Source organism: Somniosus microcephalus, unplaced genomic scaffold, assembly GCF_052327205.1.
Source record: "Somniosus microcephalus isolate GS21.2 unplaced genomic scaffold, FLI_Smic_1.0 unresolved_chr8, whole genome shotgun sequence".
In the NCBI taxonomy this organism is placed as follows: Eukaryota; Metazoa; Chordata; class Chondrichthyes; order Squaliformes; family Somniosidae; genus Somniosus; species Somniosus microcephalus.
In genome coordinates, this window is record NW_028225186.1 from 10724322 (window position 1) to 10732337 (window position 8016).

Genomic DNA, 8016 nt, shown 5'->3' on the forward strand with positions numbered 1-8016 from the left:
CAGGGGTCACAGACTAAGGATAAGGGGTAAGCCATTTCGGACAGAGATGAGGACGAATTTCTTCATCCAGCGAGTGGTGAACCAGTGGAATTTTCTACCACAGAAGGCAGCAGAGGCCAATACATTAAATATATTCAAGAAGGAGTTGGATATATTTCTTAAGGCTAAAGAGATCAACGGTTATGGGGAGAAATCAGGAATCGGATACTGAATTTGGATGATCAGCCATGATCGCATTGAATGGTGGAGCAGTCTCGAGGGGCCGAACGGCCTACTCCTGCTCCTATCTTCTATGTTTCTATGTTTCTATTAGCCAAGGCATAGAATTCAAGAACAGGGAGGTTATGCTTGAACAGTATAAATCACTAGTTAGGCCGCAGCTAGAGTACTGAAGACAGTTTTGGTCACCACCCTACAGGAAAGATGTGATTGCACTAGAGAGGGTACAGAGGAGATTTACTAGGATGTTGACAGGACTGGAAAATATTACCTATAAGTAAAGATTGGATAAGGTTGGGTTGTTATCTTTGGAGCAGAGGAGGTGGAGGGGAGACATAATTGAGGTGCATAAAATTCTGTGGGGCCAAGATAGAGTGGATAGGAAGGACCTATTTCCCTTAGCAGAAATGTCAATGATCAGGGGCGTAGATTTAAAGTAACTGGTAAAATGGTGAAAGAGGAGTTGACAACAACCATTTTCACACAGAGAGTGGAGGGAATCTGGAAGTCACTACCGATCACATTAATAGAAAGCACTATGGATATGTACTTGAAGTGCTGCAACCTACAGGGCTACAGACGCAGAGCTGGAAAGTGGGATTAGGCAAAATATCTCTTTTTCATCCGGCAAAGACACGATGGGCCGAATGGCCTCCTTCTCTGGCGTAAATTTCTGTATTTCTATGATCTCTGCCCTTTATCTTCAATATTCCAGGGAATACAAGCCTAGATTATGTGATCTCTGCTCATAGCCTAACCCTTGGAGCCCTGGAAACACACTCGTGAATCTGCACCGCACTCCCTCCAAGGTCAATATATCCTTTCTAAGGTGCAGTGCACAGAACTGTACACAGTGGCCTAACCAGGCCTCTGTACAGCTGTCACACAACTTCCTTCCATTTACATTGTGCAGGGCAGTTGTACTAATAGTTTGCACAGGTCATTTCACTGTTGAAATGTTACATTTGCGCAACTGCGATGGCCGAGTGCTTAAGGCATTGGACTTGAAACCCAATCCCCGTGCAGATTCGAGCACTGCTCGCAGCGATTCTACTGCAATTTATTTACTTTATTTCATCGGTTCACTGTGGAGATCACTGGCCCCGAAACTGATCAGAATTCTCTCCACAGCACGTTATTACACTGATTAACCCAAAGCTGTTGTTCCAATTGGAAACACTAATTTGTAATCAATTAGAAATTGTGGATTTGTTTGAAACTGTTGGCAAAGATCAGTGAGAAATTTACACATAAGACAGCACCTAAAAATTCCATTTAATAAAGAACCCTGCAATGTTTGGAAGGAAAAGAGTGGAAACGCAGTTTGGTTTTCTAAAGTTGACCATGAATTAAAAAGTGTGTAAAACGACCACGGCAGGACTCGAACCTGCAATCTTCTGATAGCATCAGAATTTACACCGAAGTCAGACGCCTTATCCATTAGGCCACGCAGCCACACAAAGGAAAGCTCAACAAATCCTAATAATGAGTGATGAAACTCCGTCACTGTGTTCATTTCAATAACAACAGAGAATGCTGGAAACACTCAACAGTTCAGGCAGCATCGAGTGAGGGAGAAACAGAGTTAACCTTTCAGGTCGAACCCTTCATCAGAACTGGAAAAGGTTAGGGAAGAGGGATTTTTAAGCAGGGCTGGGTGGAGGTGAGGTAAGAATAAACGGAATGTCTGTGATAGAATGGAAGGCAGGAGAGATTGACTTACAAAAGGGATGATGGTGCAAGGCAAAAGGAGAGGTAATAGGACAAGTTAACGATCAAAAGATGGCTCAATATGAGGTGTGAATGATTATGGCAGAAACATTAACAAATGTCATGTGAAGAAACATGGGAACAAATTAAAAAAATAAAAGAAATACAGGGGCCAATTAATAGCCTGAAATTGCTGAACTCGGTGTTAAGTCCAGAAGGCTGTAAAGTGCCTAATAGAAAGATGAGGTGCTGTTCCTCGAGCTTACGCAGATCTTCATTGGAACATTGCAACAGGCCAAGGAAGGAGAAATCAGAGAGGGAGTGGAGCAGATAATTATAGTGACAGGTGACCGGAAGCTCGGGGTCACACTTGCCAACTGTTCTGCAAAGCGGGCACCCAATCAGAATTTGGTGTCACAATGTAGATTCAGCGAATACAGTAACTAAATTGTAAGAAGTACAGGTAATCGCTGATTCACCTGGAAGGAGTGTTTGGTGCCCTGGGCGATGGTAAGGAAGGAGTTAAAAGGGCAGGTGTTGTCTCTCCTGCACTTGCATGGGATGGTGCTGGGCGAAGGAGAAGGGGTGTTGGGGTGATAGAGGAGTGGAACAGGCTGCCATGGAGAGAGCGGTCCCTTCGAAATGCTGAAAGGGAGGAGGGGAAGATGTGTTTGATGCTGGAGGTGGTGGAAATGGCGCAGGATGATCCGTTGAATGTGGAGGCGGGTGGGGTGAAAGGTGAGGACAAGGGGGGAACCCTATCATGTTACTGGGAGTGAGCGGAAGGGATGAGAGCAGTAGTGCGGGAAATGGAACAGACACGGTCGAGTGTCATGTCGACCATGGTAGAGGGGGATCCTCAGTTGAGGAAAATGGAAGAGATACCGGAAGCACTGGTATGGAAGGTGGCATCATCAGAACAGATGCAACGGAGACAGAGAAGCTGGGAGAATGGAATAGAATGGAATGGATAAATCCCCAGGGGTCTTGACAGGGTAGATGCTGAGAGGGTGTTTTCCCTCATGGGGGAATCTGGAATCAGGTGGCATAGTTTCAGAATAAGGATTTGTCCATTTAAGACGCAGATGAGGAGGAATTTCTTCTCTCAGAGGCTTGTGAATCTTTGGAATTATCTACACCAGAGAGCTGTGGAGCCTGAATCATTGATTATATTCAAGGCTGAGATAGACAGATTGTTGAACTATCGGAGCGTCAAGGGTTAAGGGGGAACAGGCAGAAAAGTGGAGTTAAGGCCAAGATCAGATCAGCCATGACCTTATTGAATGGTGGAGCAGGTGCGAGGGGCTGAATGGTCTACTCCTGCTCCTATTTCTTATGTTCTTATGTTCTTATAAGGACAGCAGGTGCATGGGAACACCATCACCTCCAAGTTCCCCTTCAAGTTACACACCATCCCGACGTGAAAATATATCACCATAACTTCATCGTCGCTAGATCAAAATCCTGGAATCCCTCCCTAACAGTACTATTGGAGTACCTTCACCTCATTGACTGCAGCGGGCCAAGAGGGCTTCTCACTACCACCTTCTCAAGGGCAATTAGGGATGGGCAATTAATGCTGGCCTTGCCAGCGATGCTCAAGTCCTAGGAACAAATTAAATTAAATTAAAATTGTCACGACTGGATGTGGAAGGATTGCAGAGCTTTGATCTGATCCGTTGGTTGTTGGATCGCTTAGCTCTGTCTACACATGCGGTTTCCATAGCTTAGCATGTGTGTAGTCCTGAGTTGTAGCTTCATGAGGTTGGCACCTCATTTTAGGTACGCCTGGTGCTGCTCCTGAAATGCTCTTCTACACTCCTCATTGAACCAGGGTTGGTCCCCTCTCTTGATGCTAATGGTAGTGTGAGGAATACACCAGTCCATCAGGTTACAGATTGTGGTGGAATACAATTCCAAAACTGAGGCCCCCTCTACCCTCTCGGGTGGACATAACAGATCCCATGGCACAATTGTAAGAAGAGCAGGGGGTGGTGAGGTTTACCCCGGTGTCCTGTCGCCAATATTTATCCTCAAATCACCATCACTAAAACAGGTTATCCTCGATTATCACATTGTGGGAGCTTGCTGTGCACAAATTGGCTGCTGCTCCTTTTCCTACATTACAACAGTGACTACAACTACATTGCCTGTAAAGCGCTTTGAGACGTCCTTAGGTGAAAGGCGCTGTAGAAATCAGAGTCTTTCTTTTATAGCCTTCGAAGTCACAGAATCACAGAAACCCCACAGTGCAGATAGAGGCCATTTCGGCCCATCGAGCCTGCACCGACACATAACCCACCCGATCCCCGTAACCCCTACACCAACACATATGCCACCCTATCCCTGTAACCCCACGTATTTAATCCCCCTAACACTAAGGGTCAATTTATCATAGCCAATCAACCTAACCCACACATCTTTGGACTGTGGGAGGAAACCGGAGCACTGACAACTGACAAAAAACAAAAATCAACATAAATTGAATTTAACAGTAAAAGGAGTTAAGGCAGGTCGGTTAGCTCAGTAGGTTAGAGCATAGAGCTAATTACGACAAGGTCGTTGGTTCGATCCTCATACGGGCCATTTACTTTTTGATGGTGTGGGTAGTTTCTTAATTTTGCTGTTTGCTGAAAAGATTGGAGCTGTAATACTTTGAAGCAAAGCTCCAAAACCTTAGTTCTGCAGAGAGCTCAAGGAACTGGAATGTTGACCCTGTGTCTATCTGTCCACAGATGGTGCTGATCTACAAATTACTCCTACTGGTCGCGTGGCCTAATGGATAAGGCGTCAGACTTTGGTATTAATTTCTGAGGTTATCAGGATATTGGAGGTTCGAGTCCTGCCATGGTCTTTTTACACACTTTTTAATTCGTGTTCAGTTTTACAAAACCAAACCTTGTTCCCATTTAGTAGCTGAAGGTGATTCCATAACAAACACTTTGGTCTCTTTATAATTAGTATTTTTGATGCTGCTTTGTGTGTGCATTGCTCACAAGTTCCCAACAAATCCACAATATCTAATTGATGCCGATAAATTATTAGTGTTTCAATTGGAACTTTGGGTTAATCAGTGTAATAAAGTGCAGTGGAGGGAATTCTGATCAATTTCGGGGCCAGTGATCGCCACAGGGAGCCGATGAAAAAAAACATTTGCATCAAAGTCGCTGCGAGCAGGGTTCGAACCTGCGCGGGGAAACCCCATTGGATTTCGAATCCAACGCCTTAACCACTCGGCCATCGCAGCTGCACATTAGCAGCGAGAAAATGCTTCCTACTGTGAGTGAGTCAGGAACTAGCTCAGAGAAGACAGGTCATAAATACTCACCGATAAATCCAGCAGGGAATTCAGGATTAACTTCTTTGGCCAAAGAGTGCTGAGAATGCAGTAGTTGAGGTGAATACTACTCGATGCATTTAAGAGGAAGGGAGAAAGGAATAGAAGGATATGCTGATAGGATTGTTAAAATTCGTTTATGGGTTTTGGGTGCGCTGGCAAGGCCAGCATTAAATGCCCATCCCTAATTGCCCCTTGAGAAGGTGGTGGTGAGCCACCTTCTTGAACCGCTGCAGTCCGTGTGGTGAAGGTGCTCCCACAGTGCTGTTAGGGAGGGAGTTCCAGGATTTTGACCCAGCGACGATGAAGGATCGGCAATACACTTCTAAGTCAGAATGGCGTGTGACTTGGAGGGAAACTTGGAGGTGGGGGTGTTCCCATGCGCCTGCTGTGCTTGTCCTTCTAGGTGGAAGAGGTTGCGTGTTTGGCAGGTGCTGCTGAAGAAGCCTTGGTGAGTTGCTGCAGTGCATCTTGTAGATGGTACGCACTGCAGCCACGGTGCGCCGGTGGTGGAGGGAGTGAATGTTTAAGGTGGTGGATGGGGTGCCAATGAAGCGGGCTGCATTGTCCTGGAAACTGTCGAACTTCTTGAGTGTTGTTGGAGCTGCACTCATCCAGGCAAGTGGAGAGTATTCCATCACACTCCTTAGTTGTGCCGTGTAGATGGTAGAAAGGCTTTGGGGAGTCAGGAGGTGAGACACCCGACGCAGAATGCCTAGCCTCTGACCTTCTCTTGTTGTCACAGTATTTATGTTCAATGGTAACCCCCAGGATGTTGGTGGTCAGCTCCTTTGTTCATGTTGGACCAAGGTTTTAATGAAGTTGGGAGCCGAGTGCTCTTGGCAGAACCCAAACCGGGCATCAATGAGCAGGTTATTGGTCAGTAAGTGCCACTTTACAGCACTGTGGATGACACCTTCCATTACTTTGCTGATGATTGAGAGTAGAGAGTAGACTGATGGGGCGGTAATTGGCTGGATTGGATTTGTCCTGCTTTTTGTGGACAGGACATACCTGGGCAGTCTTCCACATTCTTGGATAGATGCCAGTGTTGCAGCTGTACTAGAAAAGCTTGGCTGGAGCACAAGTCTTCAGAATAATAGCCGGGGTGTTGTCAGGGCCCAGAGCCATTGCTGTATCCAGTGTGCTCAGCCTTTTTTTGATATCACGTGGAGTGAATCGAATTGGCTGAAGACTGGCTTCTGTGATGGTGGGGACCTCAGGAGGAGGCTGATATGGATCAGGCATGGTGGTCCGTCCAGTTTCATTTTTATTATTTTGTTTCATAGCGGTTTGTTACAACTGAGTGGCTTGCTAGGCCATGTCAGAGGGCAGTTAAGAATCAATCACATTGCTATGGGACTGGAGTCACACAAAGGCCAGACCGGGTAAGGACGGCAGATTTCTTTCCCTGAAAGACATTAGTGAACCAGATGGGTTTTTACGACAATCCGATAGTTTCATGGTTACCATTACTGATTCTAGTTTTATTTGGGGGGTGAGGAGAAATAGAGAAGGAGGAGCCTCGTGTGGAGACCAGTTCGTGCAAATGGACTGTTTCTGTGGGGCAGACTCTATAATATTATGTAACACCCGTTTTAATCAGACACAGAATGATCCGGGACTGACAGCACATCCCTTTTAAACAGATACAGAATGACCAGGGACTTACAGCACATCCCTTTTAAACAGACACAGAATGATCCGGGACTGACAGCACATCCCTTTTAAACAGACACAGAATGATCCGGGACTGACAGCACATCCCTTTTAAACAGACACAGAATAATCCGGGACTGACAGCACATCCCTTTTAAACAGACATAGAATAATCCGGGACTGAAAGCATGTCCCTTTTAAACAGACACAGAATGACCCGGGACTGACAGCACATCCCTTTTAAACAGACACAGAGTGATCCTGGGCTGACAGTACATCCCTTTTAAACAGACACAGAATAATCCGGGACTGACAGCATGTCCCTTTTAAACAGACACAGAATAAACCGGGACTGACAGCATGTCCCTTTTAAACAGACACAGAATGATCCGGGACTGACAGCAGGTCCCTTTTAAACAGACACAGAATAAAACGGGACTGACAGCATCTCCCTTTTAAACAGACACAGAATGATCCGGGACTGACAGCATGTCCCTATTAAACAGACACAGAATGATCCGGGACTGAAAGTAGACCCCTTTTAAACAGACATGGAATGCTGCCTGACCTGCAGAGTGTTTCCAGCATTTCATCTGTTTATATTTCAGATTTCCAGCATCAACACTATTTTGCTTTTGTAATAGAGCTTTATGTAATTGGCTCTGTGGCGCAATGGATAGCGCATTGGATTTCTAGTTATATGTCAGATTAAAGCATTCAAAGGTTGTGGGTTCGAGTCCCACCAGAGTTGGATTTTGGGCGAGGGTTCAGTGGTTCCTCCACTGACAGTACATTTTGCAGTAAATCGGTAATTCAGAGAAGGGAAACTACCGCCCCGACACTTTCCCTCTGAGTGCTCTCTACCCCTGAGTCAGTGACACAGGAGCAGGAGGAGGCCATTCAGTCCCATGGCCGTTTTACATAGGAACAGGAGGAAACCATTCAGTCCCATGACCCTTTTACACAGGAACAGGAGGAGGCCATTCAGCCCCTTTAGCCTGTTATACAGGAACAGGAGGAGGCCATTCAGCCCCTCGAGCCTGTTACACAGGGACAAGAGGAGGCCTTTAACGCCTCGAGCCTGTTGCATT

General features: G+C 46.0%; 3 non-coding genes across 3 annotated transcripts; 1 reads left to right on the forward strand and 2 right to left on the reverse strand.

Moving 5' to 3' along the window:
- Positions 1-1585: 1585 nt before the first annotated feature.
- trnar-ucg (transfer RNA arginine (anticodon UCG)) lies at positions 1586-1674 on the reverse strand. Its single transcript is given in 2 exon segments — positions 1586-1621; positions 1638-1674. It is a non-coding gene; the product is annotated as a tRNA-Arg (tRNA).
- Positions 1675-5094: 3420 nt separating this feature from the next.
- trnas-cga (transfer RNA serine (anticodon CGA)) lies at positions 5095-5176 on the reverse strand. Its single transcript has one exon. It is a non-coding gene; the product is annotated as a tRNA-Ser (tRNA).
- A 2407-nt stretch (positions 5177-7583) lies between these two features.
- Positions 7584-7676, forward strand: trnar-ucu (transfer RNA arginine (anticodon UCU)). Its single transcript has 2 exons — positions 7584-7620; positions 7641-7676. It is a non-coding gene; the product is annotated as a tRNA-Arg (tRNA).
- Positions 7677-8016: the final 340 nt, after the last annotated feature.